The sequence below is a fragment of the Carcharodon carcharias genome, chromosome 4 (assembly GCF_017639515.1).
Source record: "Carcharodon carcharias isolate sCarCar2 chromosome 4, sCarCar2.pri, whole genome shotgun sequence".
In the NCBI taxonomy this organism is placed as follows: Eukaryota; Metazoa; Chordata; class Chondrichthyes; order Lamniformes; family Lamnidae; genus Carcharodon; species Carcharodon carcharias.
Genome location: NC_054470.1, coordinates 115,059,212 through 115,079,727, shown reverse-complemented (window position 1 = coordinate 115,079,727; position 20,516 = coordinate 115,059,212). Strand labels below are relative to the sequence as shown.

The 20,516-nt window shown below is 43.0% G+C and overlaps 1 protein-coding gene across 1 annotated transcript in view; it reads left to right on the top strand.

Annotated features, from left to right (window-relative positions):
• pgm5 (phosphoglucomutase 5) overlaps window positions 1-20,516 on the top strand; it is a 159,943-nt gene that overhangs the window by 75,567 nt on the left and 63,860 nt on the right. The gene's annotated exons all lie outside the window — the stretch shown is intronic.

The following is a 20,516-nucleotide window of genomic DNA, read 5'->3' as shown; positions in this document are numbered from 1 at the left end:
GTCATACCTTTTAGGTATGACATTCTGTTCTCTCTGTGAACTAGTTGGTCAAGTAATCTACATAAGAATTTTCCAGCAAATGGTTACCTTACAGTCCAGCCAGCTTTTATTTGTATATCCTTTTTTTTAAAAAAAGAATCTTATTTAAATTTCAATACGTCCATAAGTAATTTGGGATAGGATCCATGGTCATGACACAAGTCACATAAGGCAATATTAGAACAGGTGGTCAAAAGCTTTATCAAAAAGGCAGTTTTTAAGGAGTGTCTTAAAGGAGGACAGAGAGTCAGAGAGGTGTAGGGAGGGAATTTCGGAACTTAGGGCCCAGACAACCGAAAGCATGGCCACCAATGGCAGAGCGATTAAAATTGGAGCAATGCAAGAGGCCAGATTTGGAAGAGCACAGAGATCTCAGAGGATTGCAGGGGTGGTGGAGGTTACAGAGATAGGCAGTATAAATACACGTATGAAAGATAGTGACTGAATGGGTTACAGTGGCCATGGGAACAGCAAGAGTTATTGCCTTCAGGGGAAACAGGAAGAATTGGAAAAAGAAACATCTGAATTGTGTCCAGTTCTGGACACTGCACTTTAGGAAGGGGGTCTTTGCCTCCGAGAGGGCGCAGAGGAGTTTTACTAGAATAGGTTCAGTGGTGAGGGATTTAAGTTAATGTGGAGAGACTGGAGAAGCTGAAAATGTTCTCCTTTGCACAGGGAAGATTTAATGGCAGTGTTCAAAATTAGGAAGGAGGACCGGGAAGCAGCTGAAGGACACAGATTGAAGATAATCTGCAAGAGAACCAGAGGGGAGATGAGGAGATTTTTAATTAATGCAATGAGTTATGTTGTTATGACCTGGAGTGCACTGTTGATGGAAGCAGATTCAATAGTAGCTTTCAAAAGGGGAACTAGATTAATACTCAAAACCAAAACATTTGCAGGCTGTGGGGAAAGTAGCAGAGTGGGACTAATTTAATGGCTCTTTCAAAGAGCTGGCATTGACATGAGGACAAATTTTCTTCAGTTGGAGGGTTGTGAATCCTTAGAATTCTCTACCCTGGAGAGTTTGGAAGCTCAACCATTGAGTATATTCAAGATGAAGACTGATAGCTTTTTGGACACTGAGCGAGTCAAGGGCTATGGGGAAAGGGAGGGAAAGTGGAGTTGAGTTGGAAGATCAGCCATGATTTTATCGAATGGCGGAGCAGGCTTGAGGGGCCATATAATCTCCTCCTGCTCCAATTTCTTATGTTTCCATGAATATTGTTTTAACAGTTACACAATTTCAATATGCATTTATAAGTTCTCCAGGAGTGTTAAATGAACCAGGAATACATGGGGTGGAATTTTAAGGCCCATCACAGTGGAGGCGGGGTTGTAAAATGTAGTGAGCCGTTCAAAAGTCCATTGAATTCTTTGGGACCATAAAATCCCACAAGCTTAAAATTCCATCTTTGGTGTCTGTGCCTTCGATGTAAGTGACTTTCCAGTGAAAGGTGTGTCATGACATGGAGAGAGGGCAGCGAAGGAGCAATGTACAGGGAAACAGGAACAGATTACAGCTAAACTATGTCCAGCAATCCCTCCCCCTCAGCCCATGGCTGCAGTTTATCAGCGAGATTATAAACTGGATGGAAACAAGAAAACGTTTTTTGCCCTGTGGGAGTTTCTGAATGTTTGGCAAAGCTGAGTGAAGCCTAGTCCATTGCAGCAATAATAGCGCAGTGAGAGAATGCGAGTAATTAAGGTTTGACACTGCCAAAATACAACATAAAGCCTTCAGGAAAATGCTGCATCCTCCCCATCTGAAACCAAACCAAATACACTGGTTTTGTTAAAATCTCTATACCAGATGGGAATTAAATCTTTTCATCATTGAAATAGAAGGCACAGTATTGGGCCTGTATTACAATTTATGCTGGAATTGCGCAGAAAACACGTAGAATAAATAATCTCTGTGTGATTTCATTATTAGTCAGGGGCTCATAAAGCATGCATGAAAAATCTGGCCAGAGCACAGCAGATGATCTTAAAGGGCGTTGCCTTTATGGAAAAGTAATGCGAACATTTTGTTTGTTTACCAGTTGATGATGCTGTAAAGGAGAAAAAGAAACAGTCACATTTCTATATCGCCCTTCTTGGCGTCAGGATGCCCCAAACTGCTTTGCAGCTGATGAAGTACATTTGAATGGAGTCACTGCGATAACGTAGGAGGTTCCAAAAAGCATCCATGCATCATTTAAGCGCAGTGTCAGCCGTGGTTATGTTGGTGGGTACTCTCGCCTCCCAGTCAGAAAGCTGTGTGTGGACTTGAGTACCACTCCACTGAAGCACAAAATCTAGGCTGATACTCTCGATGCAGCACCTGAAGGAGTGCTGCACAGCCGGAGACGCCACCTTTCAGAAACTGAAGTCCCACCTCGAGTGGATGTCAATGATTCCATGACCCAATTTCAAAGAAGAGCAGGGAGTTATTTCCCAGTGTCCACAGTCAGTATTTATCTCTCAACCAGGATCACTGGGGAAAAAAAAACCCAGAACATCTGACCATTTGTCACATTGCTGTTTTTTGGGATCTTGCTGTGCACAAATTGGCTGTTGTGTTTCCTACATTACAACAGTGACTATATTTCAAAGAAAAGTACTTCATTAACTGTGTAGAGTGCTTTTTGAATGCAAGTTTTTTTCCCATTTCTCTTCTACCATCCTGGTAGTCACACGATTATTGAGAAGTGAAATTATTCCTTTGAGTATCATTTTATAGATGATGATTGGGTCATATTAATGAAAGAATCTACGCTGAGTTACTCTTGGTATGTTTCAACCACCTTAGCGGTTCTTTGCGACATTCAAGGGGCTGAGCATTGCAGTCTTTATCACCTGATTTATTAAAATTGATTAGCCGTGATGTTGTTGCTCTAACATGAGCGTAACATTCATGTCTTTTACAAACAATATACATACATTAGGAGAGGTCCCTTTACCCAGAGAGTGGTGAGAACGTGGAACTCGCTACCACCAGGAGTGTGGAGCAAGAGGTAGTAACAGGTCCTATGAATCATAGCAATCACGTCACAGAGCTCTGCATTGCTGGCAAGTTAGAGTGAGATTGCTGCAGTCTAATTCTGTGTTGTAAGTATGACTCTGGGGAAAATCATACATTCTGTTTTTTTACCATCTGTGACGTGCAGTACTTACTTTTGAAGACTAGCATATATATTGAGATTGTGTATAATGTCAAATGTTAGAAGACAGCACAATGGAGGAAGTATGATTTATTTTTCTGCGGTCACAGAATTCCACAAACCCCTTTTCCTTTTAATCAGGTGCCACAAGTATTAAACTAGCCAGAGATAAACAGCCACAGAACACGCAGAAACTTTATTTACTTATTTTTTTTCTAGGGCTAACTAGACATATGTATTCAAAATAAAATGATGAAAATGATGGAAAACACAGCTATCAGGCAGCATCTGTGGAGAGAGAAACTGAGTTAACGTTTCAGGTTGATGACCTTTCATCAGAACTGGGAGAAGTTAGAGATGTCATGGGTTTTAAGCAAATGAAAGGGGGGAGGGGATAAAGAACAAATAGGAAGTTCCGTGATGGGCTGGAAGGCAGGAATGATTAAATAACAGAAGGGATGATGGTGCAAGGCAATAGGCAATGGTAATGAGACAAATAAAGAAACAGAAGATGGGTTTAGAGGAGAAGTGAATGGCAATTGGCGCTTCCATTAGCAGTAGCTGGTGTTCGAGAATGTGACCTAACCATTTTGCACCATCATCCCATTTGTCATTTAATCTCTCCTGCCTTCTACCCTATCATCTTTTATTCCTTTCTTTTGCTCCTTCCTCCCTCTCCCCATCCCCTCTCCCACTCCCTGCCTCTGTATTTTGTTTAAAATCTGTTACATCTCTAACTTTTCCCAGTTCTGATGCATGGCCGTCAGCCTGAATTGTCGGGTTGATTTTTTGCCCCTCAGGGTGGAAAACAGGACTTGGGTCTATTTCTGGGTCCCAAGTCCACCCTAGGAAGGAACAACGCTCTTTGGGATTTTCACAGTGGCACTCCACCGCACCCCCCCCCCACCACCACTCCCCACCCCCCCCCCACCCCCCCTTAATTGGTATGGAGAGGGGCTGCCTGTCCAACTAAAGGCAGCAGACAGACTCTCAAAGCAGGAGGGCCAATCAGAGGCCTTCCAGCTTGGTCGGAGCAGCAGGCTGCAGTAACGGGTAAGTAACTGAGAGGGTGCTTCAACATGAAGCTTTACAGCCAATCAAATGCATTTCGAAGTATAGTCACTGTTGTAATGAAGGAAATGCAGCAGTCAATTTGTGCACAGCAAGCTCCCACAAGCAGCAATGTGATAATGACCAGATAATCCTTTTTAGTAATGTTGATTGAAGAATAAATATTAGCCCAGGATACTAGGGGAAACTCCCCTGCTCTTCCTCAAAATTGTGTCACAGGATGCCATGGGATCTTCTAGAGAGCAGGGTGTTCTCTTAATGTAAAAACAAAAAACTGCGGATGCTGGAAATCCAAAACAAAAACAGAATTACCTGGAAAAACTCAGCAGGTCTGGCAGCATCGGCGCAGAAGAAAAGAGTTGAAGTTTCGAGTCCAGATGACCCTTCAACAGAACTGATTGAATATAAGGAGAGAGGTGAAATATAAGCTGGTTTAAGGTCGGGGTGTGGGGGGTGGGGGGGGCGGGGGAGGTGTGGTGGTGGTGGGGTGGGGTGGGGGGAGAGAATTGGGAGGGGTTGGTGTGGTTGTAGGGACAAGCACGCAGTGATAGGAGCAGATAATCAAAAGATGTCACAGACAAAAGAACAAAAGAACAAAGAGATGTTGAAGGTAATGATATTATCTAAACGAATGTGCTAATTAAGAATGGGATGGCAGGGCATTCAAGGTACAGCTCTAGTGGGGGTGGGGTGGAAAGACTAGCAGGGCACAAAAGATTTAAAAATAATGGAAAAAGATGGGAAAAGAAAAAGCTATATAAATTATTGGAAAAACAAAAGGAAGGGGGAAGAAACAGAAAGGGGGTGGGGATGGAGGAGGGAGTTCAAGATCTAAAGTTGTTGAATTCAATATTCAGTCCGGAAGGCCGTAAAGTGCCTAGTCAGAAGATGAGGTGCCGTTCCTCCAGTTTGCGTTGGGCTTCACTGGAACAATGCAGCAAGCCAAGGACAGACATGTGGGCAAGAGAGCAGGGTGGAGAATTAAAATGGCAAGCGACAAGGAGGTTTGGGTCTTTCTTGCGGACAGACCGCAGGTGTTCTGCAAAGTGGTCGCACAGTTTACGTTTGGTCTCTCCAATGTATAGGAGACCGCATTGGGAGCAACAAATGCAGTAGACTAAGTTGGGGGAAATGCAAGTGAAATGCTGCTTCACTTGAAAGGAGTGTTTGGGCCCTTAGAGGGTGAGGAGAGAGGAAGTGAAGGGGCAGGTGTTGCATCTTTTCCGTGGGCATGGTGAGGTGCCATAAGTGGGGGTTGAGGAGTAGGGAGTGATGGAGGAGTGGACCAGGTTGTCCGGAGGGAAAGATCCCTACGGAATGCCACCGGGGGGGTGAAGGGAAGATGTGTTTGGTGATGGCATCATGCTGGAGTTGGCGGCAATGGCGGAGGATGATCCTTTGAATGCGGAGGCTGGTGGGGTGATAAGTGAGGACAAGGGGGAACCTATCATGTTTCTGGGAGGGAGGAGAAGGCATGAGGGCGGATGCACGGGAGATGGGCCGGACATGGTCGAGGGCCCTGTCAATGACCATGGGTGGAAAACCTCAGATAAGGAAGAAAGAGGACATGTCAGAGGAACTGTTTTTGAAAGTGGCATCATCAGAACAGATGCAACAGAGGCAAAGGAACTGAGAGAATGGGATGGAGTCCTTACAGGAAGCGGGTGTGAGGAGCTGTAGTCGAGGTAACTGTGGGAGTCGGTAGGCTTGTAATGGATATTGGTGGACAGTCTATCACCAGAGATTGAGACAGAGAGGTCAAGGAAGGGAAGGGAAGTGTCAGAGGTGGACCATGTGAAAATGATGGAGGGGTGGAGATTGGAAGCAAAATTAATAAATGTTTCCAAGTCCCGACGAGAGCATGAAGCAGCAGCGAAGTAATCATCGATGTACCGGAGAAAGAGTTGTGGAAGGGGGCCGGAGTAGGACTGCAACAAGGAATGTTCCACATACCCCATAAAGAGACAGGCATAGCTGGGGCCCATGCGGGTACCCATAGCCACACCTTTTATTTGGAGGAAGTGAGAGGAATTAAAGGAGAAATTGTTCAGTGTGAGAACAAGTTCAGCCAGATGGAGGAGAGTAGTGGTGGATGGGGATTGTTCGGGCCTCTGTTCGAGGAAGAAGCTAAAGGTCCTCAGACCATCCTGGTGGGGGATGAAGGTGTCAAGGGATTGGACATCCATGGTGAAGAGGAAGTGGTTGGGGCCAGGGAACTGGAAATTGTTGATGTGATGTAAGCTGTCAGAGGAATCATGGATGTAGGTGGGAAGGGACTGGACAAAGGGAGAGAGAAGGGAGTCAAGATAACGAGAAATGAGTTCCGTAATTTTGCATTTCTCGTTATCTTTACTCGCTTCTCTCTCCCCTTGTCCAGTCCTTTCCCACCTACATCTGTGATTCCTCTGACACCTTATGTCACATCAACAATTTCCAGTTCCCTGGCCCCAACCGCTTCCTCTTCACCATGGATGTCCAATCCCTCTACACCTCCAGCCCCCACCAGGATGGTCTGAGGGCCCTTAGCTTCTTCCTCGAACAGAGGCCCGAACAATCCCCATCCACCACTACTCTCCTCCGTCTGGCTGAACTTGTTCTCATACTGAACAAAAATTTCTCCTTTAACTCCTCTCACTTCCTCCAAATAAAAGGTGTGGCTATGGGTACCCGCATGGGCCCCAGCTATGCTTGTCTCTTTATGGGATATGTGGAACATTCCTTGTTCCAGTTCTACTCCGGCCCCCTTCCACAACTCTTTCTCTGGTACATCGATGATTACTTCGGTGCTGCTTCATGCTCTCGTCGGGACTTGGAAACATTTATTAATTTTGCTTCCAATCTCCACCCCTCCATCATTTTCACATGGTCCATCTCTGACACTTCCCTTCCCTTCCTTGACCTCTCTGTCTCAATGTCTGGTGATAGACTGTCCACCAATATCCATTACAAGCCTCCCGACTCCCACAGCTACCTTGACTACAGCTCCTCATACCCCAGTTCCTGTAAGGACTCCATCCCATTCTCTCAGTTCCTTCACTTCCGTTGCATCTGTTCTGATGATGCTACCTTCAAAAATAGTTCCTCTGACATGTCCTCTTTCTTCCTTATCTGAGGTTTTCCACCCACGATCATTGACAGGGCCCTCAACGTGTCTGGCCCGTCTCTCGCGCATCCGCCCTCACGCCTTCTCCTCCCTCCCAGAAACATGATAGGGTCCCCCTTGTCCTCACTTATCACCCCACCAGCCTCCACATTCAAAGGATCATCCTCCGCCATTTCCGCCAACTCCAGCATGCTGCCACCACCAAATACATCTTCCCTTCACACCCCCTGGCGGCATTCCATAGGGATCGTTCCCTCCGGGACACCCTGGTCCACTCCTCCATCACCCCCTACTCCTCAACCCCCGCCTATGGCACCTCCCCATGCCCACGGAAAAGATGCAACACCTGCCCCTTCACTTCCTCTCTCCTCACCGTCCAAGGGCCGAAACATTCCTTTCAAGTGAAGCAGCATTTCACTTGCATTTCCCCCAACTTAGTCTACTGCATTCGTTGCTCCCAATGCGGTCTCTTCTACATTGGAGAGACCAAACGTAAACTGGGCGACCACTTTGCAGAACACCTGCGGTCTGTCCGCAAGAATGACCCAAACCTCCCTGTCGCTTGCCATTTTAACACTCCACCCTGCTCTCTTGCCCACATGTCTGTCCTTGGCTTGCTGCATTGTTCCAGTGAAGCCCAACGCAAACTGGAGGAACGGCACCTCATCTTCCGACTAGGCACTTTATGGCCTTCCGGACTGAATATTGAATTCAACAACTTTAGATCTTGAACTCCCTCCTCCATCCCCACCCCCTTCCTGTTTCTTCCCCCTTCCTTTTGTTTTTTCCAATAATTTATATAGATTTTTCTTTTCCCATCTATTTCCATTATTTTTAAATCTTTTATGCCCTGCTAGTCTTTCCACCCCATCCCCACTAGAGCTGTACCTTGAGTGCCCTACCATCCATTCTTAATTAGCGCATTCATTTAGATAGTATCACTACCTTCAACACCTCTGTGTTCTTTTGTTCTTTTGTCTGTGACATCTTTTGATTACCTGCTCCTATCACTGCTTGCTTGTCCCTACAACCACACCAACCCCTCCCACTTCTCTCCCCCCACCCCACCCCACCCCACCTTAAACCAGCTTATATTTCACCCCTCTCCTTATATCCACTCAGTTCTGTTGAAGGGTCATGAGGACTCGAAACATCAACTGTTCTCTTAATGTACTGACCAATATTCATTCTTCAACAAACACTACCAATACAGATTAATTGCACATAGTCTCATTGTTGTTGTGAGAGCCTGCTGTGCACATATTCGCTGCCTCATTTCCCTACAAAACTGTGAAGTCCTCCAGAGAATGTCCTTCATAAAAGGTGCCATATAAATGCAATTTATTTATCTCCCTCTCTCTATTTCTAACTCCATCTCTCTATTTATATATCTCTCTCTATCTCACTATCAATTTCTCCATCCAAATCTATCTCTCTGTATATATGACTCTCTATCTCTGTCTTTCCCTCTCTCTCTGTTTTCTACCCTCTATCTTTCTCTCTATCTCTCTATACATCTCTCCATTTTTCTCTTCTCTGTCTCCCTATACCTCTCCGTCTTTCTCTCTCTATCTCTATTTCACTATCTATCTCACCACATATATCTCTCTTTCCCTGTCCCTTTCTCTCTCTATCTATCTATGTCTCTATCTGTCTATCTCTCTATCCCTCTCTCTGTCTCCTTGTCTCTCTTTCTGTCTACCTGTCTATCTTGACCTCCCTCTATCACTCTTTCTCTCTCTCTCTCTTTCTCTCTCTCTCTCTCTATTGCCACCTGTTTCTACCTCTCTCTCTCTACCTCTCCTGCAGGATGAACAGACCCTTTGCTTTTATGAACATAATTACACCAATAACAAAAACAGTATAATGAGCTTCATCCCATCTATTTTAATTTGGCAGAAGAAAAATAAATGACCCAAACTTTGTGGGGGGACCCTAAAACTAGGGGACACAGTCTCAGAATAAGGGGGCTCCAATTTAAGACAGGTGGGGAATTTCTTCTCTCAGAGGGTTTTTAACCTTTGGAATTCTCTCCCCGACGAGCAGTGGAGGCGGGGTTATTGAATATATTCAAGGTTGAGTTGGACAGATTTTTGATCTACATGGGAGCCAAGGGGTATTGGGGCCAGAGGTGTGCAGGCAGAAAAGTGGAATTAAGGTCACAATCAGATCAGCCATGAGCATATTGAATGGCGAAGCAGGCTAGAGGGGCCAAATGGCCTACACTGCTTCTATTCCTTATGATCTTAGGTTATCACTCTAGAATCTACTTCAAGTTGCCTCTTCTATGGCCAGAAACTTACCTGTATCGGGTGGGCTGGGTGCGGTCGGGCGCAGAGCCAATCACTGCCCACAATCAGCTGTGCGCCGCCATTTAATGTGACGCACGGCTGGTAGCGCTCAGCGCTACCTGTGCAGGCGGGGGGAGGAGGGAGAGTCGGGGCATGCGCTCTTGCACGGGCAGCGCTATTAATTAGCTTAATTAGTTTCCAAATGGCCTTAATAGGCCCTTGACAGTTCGGCGGGTGCGCAGCCGTCTACGGTGCGCGCCCACTGAACGAAATATCTAAATGACGCGCAATGACATCAGGATGCACGCCCAACATCATCGCACGTCATTTTGCGTGTCAGCGTGTCGGGCCCACCCCGAATGCTGACGGCAATATTCTGGCCTATATGTTTCCAAAAGTGCAGTAAGTTTAAGGCAAATACATCTCAGATTATGGAATCGATCCTCCCTTGACCATCGATGATAAGATGCTTCAAGAAATGAGAAATGGGACCAAGGAAGGTGTTAGGAGTCAGAATGAGCTGATAAGATTGAATCATAGCTACGACAATAATCGACTATGCTTACAAAGACGCAGGACTGAATATGCCACGGAATTTTAAAGTAAATTTTAAACACACTGGACTGTCAATTTTTGTTCTTACCACCTCAAATGGACTTACAGGAAAGCTGAAGTTGCGTGGTGAAGTAATTCCCTGTGTTGCACTGCTCAATTTCCTGTCCTTTATAATTCTTGTGAATATTTTTCAGCTGTTTCTTATTACTTCGATTTGGTGTACTTCTGCAATGGTGATAGACTTTGCAGGAAATCAATTATAAGCCTCACATATAATTACTAGCCAGAAGCAATGGTACTGCAACTCAGAATATCCACAGAGGCAGTCCAAGCAATTAGAAGAGAAAAGTGAGAACAGATATGATTTGAGCAATTATTTCATGGCTAGGCTTCAGTTTAAATGCTTCAATTTTTAAAAACCATTGATATCAGCTGGAAAAATGTGTTGTTTTTCCAAAGAGCTGTGTTCATAGAATGATAAGATGTTTGCCTTTGGGTTTGCTGGAGCATAGACTTGAGGTTGTGCAAAACTCTGCTATTCGTGCCCTAACTTGCACAATTATTCTACTCTGGAAAGCAAGGCAGTGAAGGATAGAACAGGAGCTAAACGTTACACATTTTTATAAGCTTTATTTGCAGAAGTACACATTACAAATGTGTATCTCATAGCCCAACAACTCCTGTTTCAGTTTGTTCATACTTATTGGGGCACAAACGAATCCCCAGTTAATTTCCACCGCTTGCATATGATTAAACACAATTAATACAAAATTAACAACCATTTACCCTTGTGCTCGCTGATCTATATTGGCTGCCGATCTGGCAATGCGTCAGTTTTAAAATTCTCAACCATGTGTCCAAATCCCTCCATGGTCTCGCCCTTCCCTATCTCTGTCCTCCAGCCTTCCGAGAACTCTGTGCTCCTCCAATCCTGGCCTTTTATAATCCCTGTGCCTTCAGCTGCCAAGGCCATAAGGTCCGAAATTTCCTTCCGATAACTCTCCATTTCACTTTCCTTCTTTAAGATGCTTCTTAAAACCTACCTCTTTGGCCACCTGCCCTGATATCTCCTTATATGGCTGAATGTCAAATTTTTGCCTGATAATATTCCTGTGAAGTACTTGTGAGGTTTTACAATTTTAAAGGCGCTATATAAATAAAGCTGTTCTCTTTAAACAAAAAGTTGCTGAAATGGAAATCTATTTCACTTTTATCTCTCTACCATTGATAATATATTTTACTTTCTGACTAATTTTGTATATCAGATATTTGTGTTGAAAACAAGAAAATAATATCCTAATAGCTGGGTATTTGTGCTCATTTAATGTGCTAATGAACATTAAGCAGACATGGAAGAAAACATGAGGAAGAATATGATTATCATAGCCTGACATTACAGTGTATACTTTTTTATGGACTAAGCTTAAGAGTTGTGGCAAAACGTAAAGCAGACTTTCATGCTACAATAAACACGGTTAAATCAAGTCTCAGTTTCAGTTTCAGTTCATTAGCTCACAGGCTCAGTATTAAAGTGTATGGGATCCTGGGCTTTATAGGCTATGAAAGCAAGGAAGTTATGCTAAACCTGTACAAATCATACGCCCCTGCTGGAGTATTGTGTTTAGTTTGAGGCAGCGCCCTTTAGGAAGGGTGTCAATCAAGGCTTTGAAGAGGCTGCAGATGAGGTTTAATGGAATGAGGAGCTTCAGTTACATGGAGGGACTAGAGAAGCTGAGATTGTTTTCTTTAGAGCGGGCAAGGTTCAGGGATAATATGAGAGAGGTGTTCCAAATCCTGTGGGATTTTGATAGAGAAAATAAGGATAAATGTTCCAGTGGCAGAAGGGTCAGTAGTTGGGGGATGCATATTTAAGGGGAGATAAGAAGAGCATTTTTACACAGAGGATTATGATGATCTGGGATGTGCTTCCTGAACGTGCAATGGAAGCAAATTTAATAGTAGCTTTAAAAAAGGAATTGGATAAATAGTTGAAAAGGGGAAATTTGCAGGGCGATGGAGAAAGAGCAGTGGGACTAATTGGATAGCTCTTTCAGCACAGGCACGATGGGCTGAATGGTCAAATCTGTCTGGCAGAGGTGAAACTGGAGCAAATATTGAACAATTTCTGCCACTGCAAATTTGCTGAATTTGAGGAACAATTAAATAAAGGGAAAAATAAACAATGTCAGTTTACCCTAAGTTCATTTTCAGAGAGCACATAATACACATGCAGTTGCCAAATAGTCATTACATCCTTTCTCATTTGGAAAAAAAATTGATCTATCACCATATGTCACTTTCATCTGAGAATGCAGATTCTCTCCTAAACAAGCTGCCAGTAGATGCAAGAGAGGGCCTTGATGCTGCTTTCTGTGACTGTAGGACTCAAACTTGAAAAGAAAGAACATGCACTTCTGTAGCGCCTTTCACACTTACCACCACTTCCATCTCCCACTTTTAGCTGTTGTTTACAAAGGATTAATCACCTCTGTATGCTGTGGACAGAACTTCTTACTTCATTGATTCTCAGTTCTCTGGAAGAGCGATAACAGGAGATACAAACTGTGACATTGCAAAGTGTGCACTTCAAACAAAATTAGCCATTTGGAGAAAATTAAGCTTTTGTGTTTCATCTTTTAAACACTGTAATTAAGGTCCAAATAGTCCAACTGAAATTATGTTGTTATATTTAATTTGCCACTTTCTCTGTGGGAATCCTCGGCTTAAATTAAATCCAGAGATTTTATTCCTGACTTTTTGAAGGAGGTCTAAACAGAATAAAGGAAAACAGGTTTTAGTTATGTTTTCTTCAGACAGGAGCCTGGGGAGTACTATTTCATTTTAATCCTTTTGATTTATGGAGAGATAAAATGATACCTTCCCTTTAAACCATCTCAAGTAAGCAGGGGCCTCACATTTCCTCAATTTTCTCCCAGCATGGTTTAACCTGATATATAAGTACTGCATTCAATTTACAGCTTATTTTATGACAGGAACATAGAAAAAGGAGCTGGAGTTAACCATTTGGCTCTTTTAGTCCGCTCTGCCAATCAGAATGATCATGTTTGATTTTCTACTTCAACTTCATCTTCTCACACTATCCCCATATCCTATAGTATCTAAAAATCTATCTGTGACTTGAATATCCTCAACAGCTGAGAATCCATGGCTCCCTGGGGTAGAGAATTCCAAAGATTCACAACCCTTTGAGTGAATAAATTTCCTCTCATCTCAGTCCAAAATGACTGATCCCTTATTCTGAGACTGTGGCCCCATCTTCTAGATTCCCCAGATGGGGGAGGAAACATTTTCTCAGCATCTACCCTGTCAAGCCCCTTCAGAATTTTTCAATGAGATCACCTCTCACCCTTCCAAACTCTAGAGAATGTAGGCCATTCAATCTCTCCTCTTAGGACAATCCCCTCATCCTGGGAACAAGTCTAGTGATCCTTCATTGCACTTCCTCCAGGGCAACTACGTCTTTCCTTAGATAAAGAGACTAAAGCTGCAGACAGTACACCAGATATTCCATTATCATAGTTTTATAACAGGATTTGTTGGCTTCTTACTCTAGAAGAGATCTTGTTAGAGACAATGGTCTTTTGTTGAAAGCACCTTTATTTACAAGCTAACAATTCACAAAGATTAAGTAAGACCAGGTCATAGTTGGAACTACTCTCTTAAGATGCTTCTCAGTCATCTTCTCTCAGTGAGTGATATCACTGTGACATAGCTCATTACACACATGCTCAGTAGCTATTATTAAAGTTAACCCTTTCCTCTAGGATATGACTATGTTGAACTACTATTGCTTCAAATTTGTGATGGACTTAAGTTTTGTTCAGCTGATGTGTAGGATTGTTTGGTCAGAGACAAAGAGATGAACAGATGTTGCATTAATCATCTATGAATGCAGCTCAGCATAGTCGAGCAGTGAAGGGGCTAAGACTAGAATAATATTGTACAGTTTCATATCTAGGGTCAAAGAGAATCTTAACAGGAGGTTGACCCATTCAATAACTTGTATTTATCGAGTACCTTTAATATCCTAAGGTGCTTCACAAGAGTATCATCAAACAAAATTTGACGCCAGGACACATAAGAAAATATTAGGACACGTTACCAAAACCTTGGTCAAAGAGGTAAATTTTGAGGGGAGTCTTGAAGGAAGAGAGAGAGGTAGAGAGGCAAAGAAGTTTAGCAATGGAATTCCAGGGTTCAAGGCAGCTGAATGCATGCCCACCAATAGTTTTAAAACAGAGATAAGGAGGGTACAAGGCCATGAAAGCAAAGGTGAGAATTTTAAAATGAGGATGTTGCTGAATCAGGAACCAATGAAACATAAAAGTGAGGGGATTTAATGGGTAAATTATACCTTGTATGAAGAAAGGGGATGAATTATGCTGTCTTGTTTCACACAAGTTCAGCCTGAATACAACCAATCCCAGCTAGAGAACAGCCAGTGCAATGTTCTTAGCCATTGAGGTTTTCATTATTGACCCAAATCATCAAACACATTCAAGTTTTGACAGTTGATTGGCTGGCGAGGAGTTTGGGAATTTATTTACTAAAGTGATTTGGAGGTAACTAAGTGGGATGGAAAACATGTTGACCCTGAAATTCTGGAGCGCTGATTTCTAAATGGACCACATCCTCAGTGTTATGGCACAGCCGATGGTAAATGCTGAGCTGCTCAAATCCCAGAGGGAAACTTGAAACAACCGTCACAACTGTTTTGCAATTTGTATGTTAATTCGAGATGCATGCCTTGAATTCAGTAGTTATAAGACCACCAAGTTTTAGAAGGTTTCTTACAAAACTAAATTAAACCATTACTACTATGGTAATTCCTAGCTCCCCGAGTAAATCTAAATTCCAGTTACACCTCGGTTAAAGCAACATTAAGACACAGATTTTAAAAGACCCAGGCAAAGTAACATAGAAACATAGAAACTAGGAGCAGGGGTAAGCCATTCGGCCTTTCGAGCCTGCTCCACCATTCAATATGATCATGGCTGATCCTCTATCTCAACGCCATATTCCCGCTTTCTCTCCATACCCCTTGATGCCCGTAATATCCAAAAATGTAACAATATCTTTCTTGAATATACTCAGTGACCTGGCCTCCAAGCCTTCTGTAGTAGCGAATTGCACATGTTGAATATTTCTTTGTTCCCCATTATAATTTCCCACATTTCTGACTGTAAGGGACCTACATTTGTCTCCAATAATCTTTTTCTCTTCACATATTTATAGAAACTTTTACAGTCAGTTTTTATGTTCCCTGCAAGTTTACTCTCATACTCGATTTTCCCTTTCTTGATCAATCTTTTCTTCCACTTTTTCTGAATTCTAAACTACTTCCAATCCTCAGGCTTGCTGCTTTTTCTGGCAATTTTATATGTCTCCTCTATGTATCTAATACTATCCCTAATTTCTTTTGTAATACATGGTTGAACCACCTTTCCTGTTTTATTTTTGTGACAGACAGGAATGAATAATTGTTGTAATTCATGCATATGTTTCTTAAATATTAGCCATTGCCCATCCACCATCAACCTTTTTAGTAAGGTTCCCAAATCCATCATTGCCAACTCACGCCTCATACCGTCGTAGTTCCCTTTATTTAAATTCAGGACCCTAGTTTCAGATTCAACTTCTTCACTCTCCATCTTAATGTACAATTCTATCATTTTATGCTCATTCTTCCCCAAGGGACCCTGCACAAGATTGTTAATTAATCCTTTGTCATTGCACAATACCCAGTCTAGGATAGCCTGCTCTCTAGTTGGTTCCTCAAAGTATTGGTCTAAAAACCATCACGTACACACTCCAGGAAATCCTCAGCCACAGTATTATTGCTTGATTGGTTTGTCCAATTTATATGTAGATTAAGACATCCATGATTACAGTTGTACCCTTATTGCATATGTCTCTAGTTTCCTGTTTAATGCCTTCTCTTACATCTCTATTACTGTTTTGGGGGCTAATAGACAACCCCCGCCAATATTTCTTGCCCCTTGGTGTTTCTTATCTCCACCCAAACAGATTCCACATCATGATTTTCTGAGCTAACATCTTTCCTCATTATTGCATTGACTTCCTCCTTTACTAACAATGCTACCCCATGTCCTTTCCCTATTTGTCTGTCCTTCCTAAATATTGAATACCCCTGGATGTTCAGTTCCCATCCTTGGTCACCCTGCAGTCATGTATATGTAATTGCAACCAAACCATAACCATTTATATCTAGTTGCGCTGTTAATTCATCTACCTTATGGCGAATGCTCCACACATTAAGATACAATGTCTTTAGACTTAGCTTTTTAACATTGTTAGTCATCTTAGCTTTATTTTGCACCATGACCCTGTTTGTTTCTCACCCATGTTTTTTCTGCCTTCCACTTTTGCTTCTTACTTTTCTGTTTTTTGTTTCTATCCTTGTTTCCCCCTCCTCTGTCTCCCTGCTCAGGTTCCTATCCCCCTGCCGTTCTATACCCTGGACAGTCGAATTCAAAGTGAGTTTTTCTCAGCTTTGGTTCCTTGTAGACAGCAACTTGAGGCTTAGATGCTGGAGGCTTTTCACACTTGTTAGATCTTAGAATTCCTTCCTTCCTACACACAAACTCATCTCCTTTATACAGGTTTCTCCCTTTTCAATGCAAATCCCATTGTCCCAATATGTCTTTTCAACTCTACTTTTCTAATAAAAAAAACCTTTCATAGCACCAATTTTATTAGTAATCTTTGGGAAAAATAAACACACTGTTTCTTAACTTCCGGCTAGGTGAAACATTTCACCCCATCTTTTGAATTCAAGTTAGTCTGGTTAATTTAAAATGCAAATGTTCCCTTCACACCTCACATTCTAAAACTTCAACTATGTTTACTTATTTAACATTTCAAATCTAGCTCCTCTTCTTACATCAAAGCCTTCAGATCAGCTGTCTTTAATTCAATTAAATCACACATGCACACAGACTATTTCTATCCTTATAATAAATTCCAATAACATTATGAAAATTTTTTCTTGACACTGGTATGAAGAGGATGAATTTAGAGCAAAAACCAGTTTGTCAAGTCTATTCTTTCTATTCTCTGCCTCAGAAATTCTATAAATTTGGGGACCCCCAGCTGGGGTTACCCCTGGACAAGCCTGATCCCAGGGTGGAACCTGGCTTGATAGATCTTAACTTTTAATTCTTTGTTTAGTTACATGGAGAGTAGCTACCGAACAGAGTCACCTGAGTCAGCTAATGAACTTTTAGGAAAAGAATAAAACATTTATTTAACAAGACATATTAAAATACTCTTTCACCCACAACTATACCTTTACAAACATATACAGATTTGTCAGGATAACACAAGTTACAAAATCTATCTTATACACTAATATCCAGAGTAAGTACATAGTCCATGTACCAATGAGCACCCTGTGATCAGACACACCACACTCAGAAATCAAGTGACAGATGCCACCTCAACCAGATGCTATGGATCTCTCCTCAACTCCCTCCAGACGCTTGTCACACCATGAGCTAACCAGTCTCACTGAACTCTGTCTTTCAGACGAGGGTTTCCAATTGCAGCTCTCCAAGAACTCGCTTTGGAACCTTCTCCCAAACTGATGCTTTCTCTCAGACGCCTCCCACAAGGGTTCATCTCCAGGGTTTCAAACTCTCCTTCTGATGTTCCTGTTCCCTAGGTCACCACATACATTCAAGCTGACTTCCATGCACTCTCTCTCACTGACTCAACCATCAACAGTAGCACTGCAACACATGCCACTAGTAAAGAATTTCAGACCTTGCGGTGTCTCTTTGGACCTCCTTGTCTCTAACAAGATATTCTCACTCTAAATCTGCTTTCTGCAGCTTTTGTCTCTTTAAATCTGAAGCTTGGAGCTTTTCTCTCTGCCCCTCAATCTTACCTTCATTTAACAGGGCCTTTTCCAGGTTCCTGTCCTTCCTTTGACTAGAAGGTCTGCTTGGGACTTTCTCCTGTTTCTGTCTCACTCCTTTGGCCTTGGGACCTTTTGGTTCTTTTGGGAAATCTGCAGTTCCCTCTCTCAGTATCCAGTCTCTCTGGGTCCTTGGCTTCAAACTGAACTTAAAACTTTAGTTTTTATATGTGTGCCTATGGGAGGACCTGCCTCTCTAGATCCCTGTTGCTAGGCAACAGCACTGTTTTTCTACTTCTGAGTTTACTTAATTTCTTAAGTCGTAAACCCACATTAGAAATGCAAGCACCTTTTTAAAATGAAACCCCATTTGACCTTTCCTAACACACAAATACAGAAATACAAATCAAACTTAAACTTTAAATCAAAATCTCAAACAGACTTTTTTTTGATCATCTGCAATATTTTTATTATGAATAGAAGTCTACAAAGTACTCTGGCTCACTGGATGGCACTGTCCCCTCTGAGTTAAAAGGTTGTGGGTTCAAATCTCACTCCATGATTTGAGCATATAATCTCGGCAGGCACTCCCAGTGCAGTACTATGGGAGTGCAGCACTGTCTGAGACTACACTGGTGTATGCCAATGTTGATGCTCCACATGGGCTTCCTCCCACCCCTACTTCATATTATTCTATCAGCATATCCTTCTATTCCTTTCTCCCTCATGTGTTTATCTATCTTTCCCTTAATTTTTTTTGTTTTTATTCCTTCAAGGGATGTGGGCTTTGGTGGCGAGGCCAGCATTTATTGCCATCCCTAACTGCCCTTGAGAAGGTGGTGGTGAGCTGCCTTCTTGAACTGCTACAGTCCATGTGGTATACTTACAATGCTGTTAGTGAGGGAGCTCCAGGATTTTGACCCAGTGACAGTGAAGGAACAGCCGATATATTTCCAAGTCAGGATGGTGAGTGGTTTGGAGGGGAACTTCCAGGTGGTGGTGTTCCAATGAGTCTGCTGCCCTTGTCCTTCTAGATGGTAGCGGTTGTGGGTTGGAAGGTACTGTCTAAGGAGCCTTGGTGAGTTTCTGTAGTGCATCTTGTAGATGGTACATATTGCTGCTACTGTGCATCGGTCATGGAGAGAGTGCATGTTTGTGGATGGGGTGCCAATCAAGTGGGCTACTTTGCCCTGGATGGTGTCAAACTTCTTGAGTGTTGCTGGAGCTGCATTCATCTAGACAAGTGGGGAGTATTCCAACACACTCCTGACTTGTGCCTTGTAGATGGTGGACAGGCTCTGGGGAGTCAGGAGGTGAGTCACTTGCTACAGGATCCCTAGCCTCTGACCTGATCTTGTAGCCACAGTATTTATATGGCTAGTCCAATTCATTTCTGGTCAATGGTAACCCCCAGGATGTTGATAGTGGGGGATTCAGCGATGGTAATGCCATTGAATGTCAAGGGGCGATGGTTGGATTCTCTCTTGCTGGAGATGGTCATTGCCTGACACTTGTGTGGTGCGAATGTTACTTGTCACTTGTCAGCCCAAGCCTGGATATTCTCCATGTTTTGCTGCATTTGGACATGGACTGCTTCAGTATCTGAGGAGTCGCAAATGGTGCTGAACATTTTGCAATCATCACGAACATTCCCAATTCTGACCTTGTGATGGAAGAAAGTTCATTGATGAAGCAGCTGAAGATGGTTGGGCCTAGAACACTACCCTGAGGAACTCCTGCAGTGATGTCCTGGAGATGAGATGACTGACCTCCAACAACCACAAACATCTTCCTTTGTGTTAGGTATGATTCCAACCAGCGGAGAGTTTCCCCCTGATTCCCATTGACTCCCATTTTGCTAGGGCTCCTTGATGCCACACTGTCAAATGCTGCCTTGATGTCAAGGGCAGTCACTCTCACCCCATCTCTGGAGTTCAGCTCTTTAGTCCATGTTTGAACCAAGGCTGTAATGAGGTCAGGAGCTGAATGACCCTGGCAGAACCCAAACTGAGCATCAGTGAGCAGGTTATTGCTAAGCAAGTGCCGCTTGACAGCACTGTTTATGACCCCATCCATCACTTTTCTGATGATTGAGAGTAGACTGATGGGAGAGCGGTATATGCCAGGCTGTGAGGTTACAGATTATGATGGAGTACAATTCTACTGCTGCTGATGGCCCACAATGCCTCATGGTTGCCCAGTCCTGAATTGCTAGATCTGTTCGAAATCTATCCCATTTAGCATGGTGGTAGTGCCACACAACACGACGTAGGGTATTCTCAACATGAAGATGGGACTTCATCTCCTCAAGGACTGTGTGGTGGTCACTCTGACCGATACTGTCATGGACAGATGCATCTGTGGCAGGGCGGTGGGTGAGGATGAGGTCAAGTATGTTTGTTCCTCTTGTT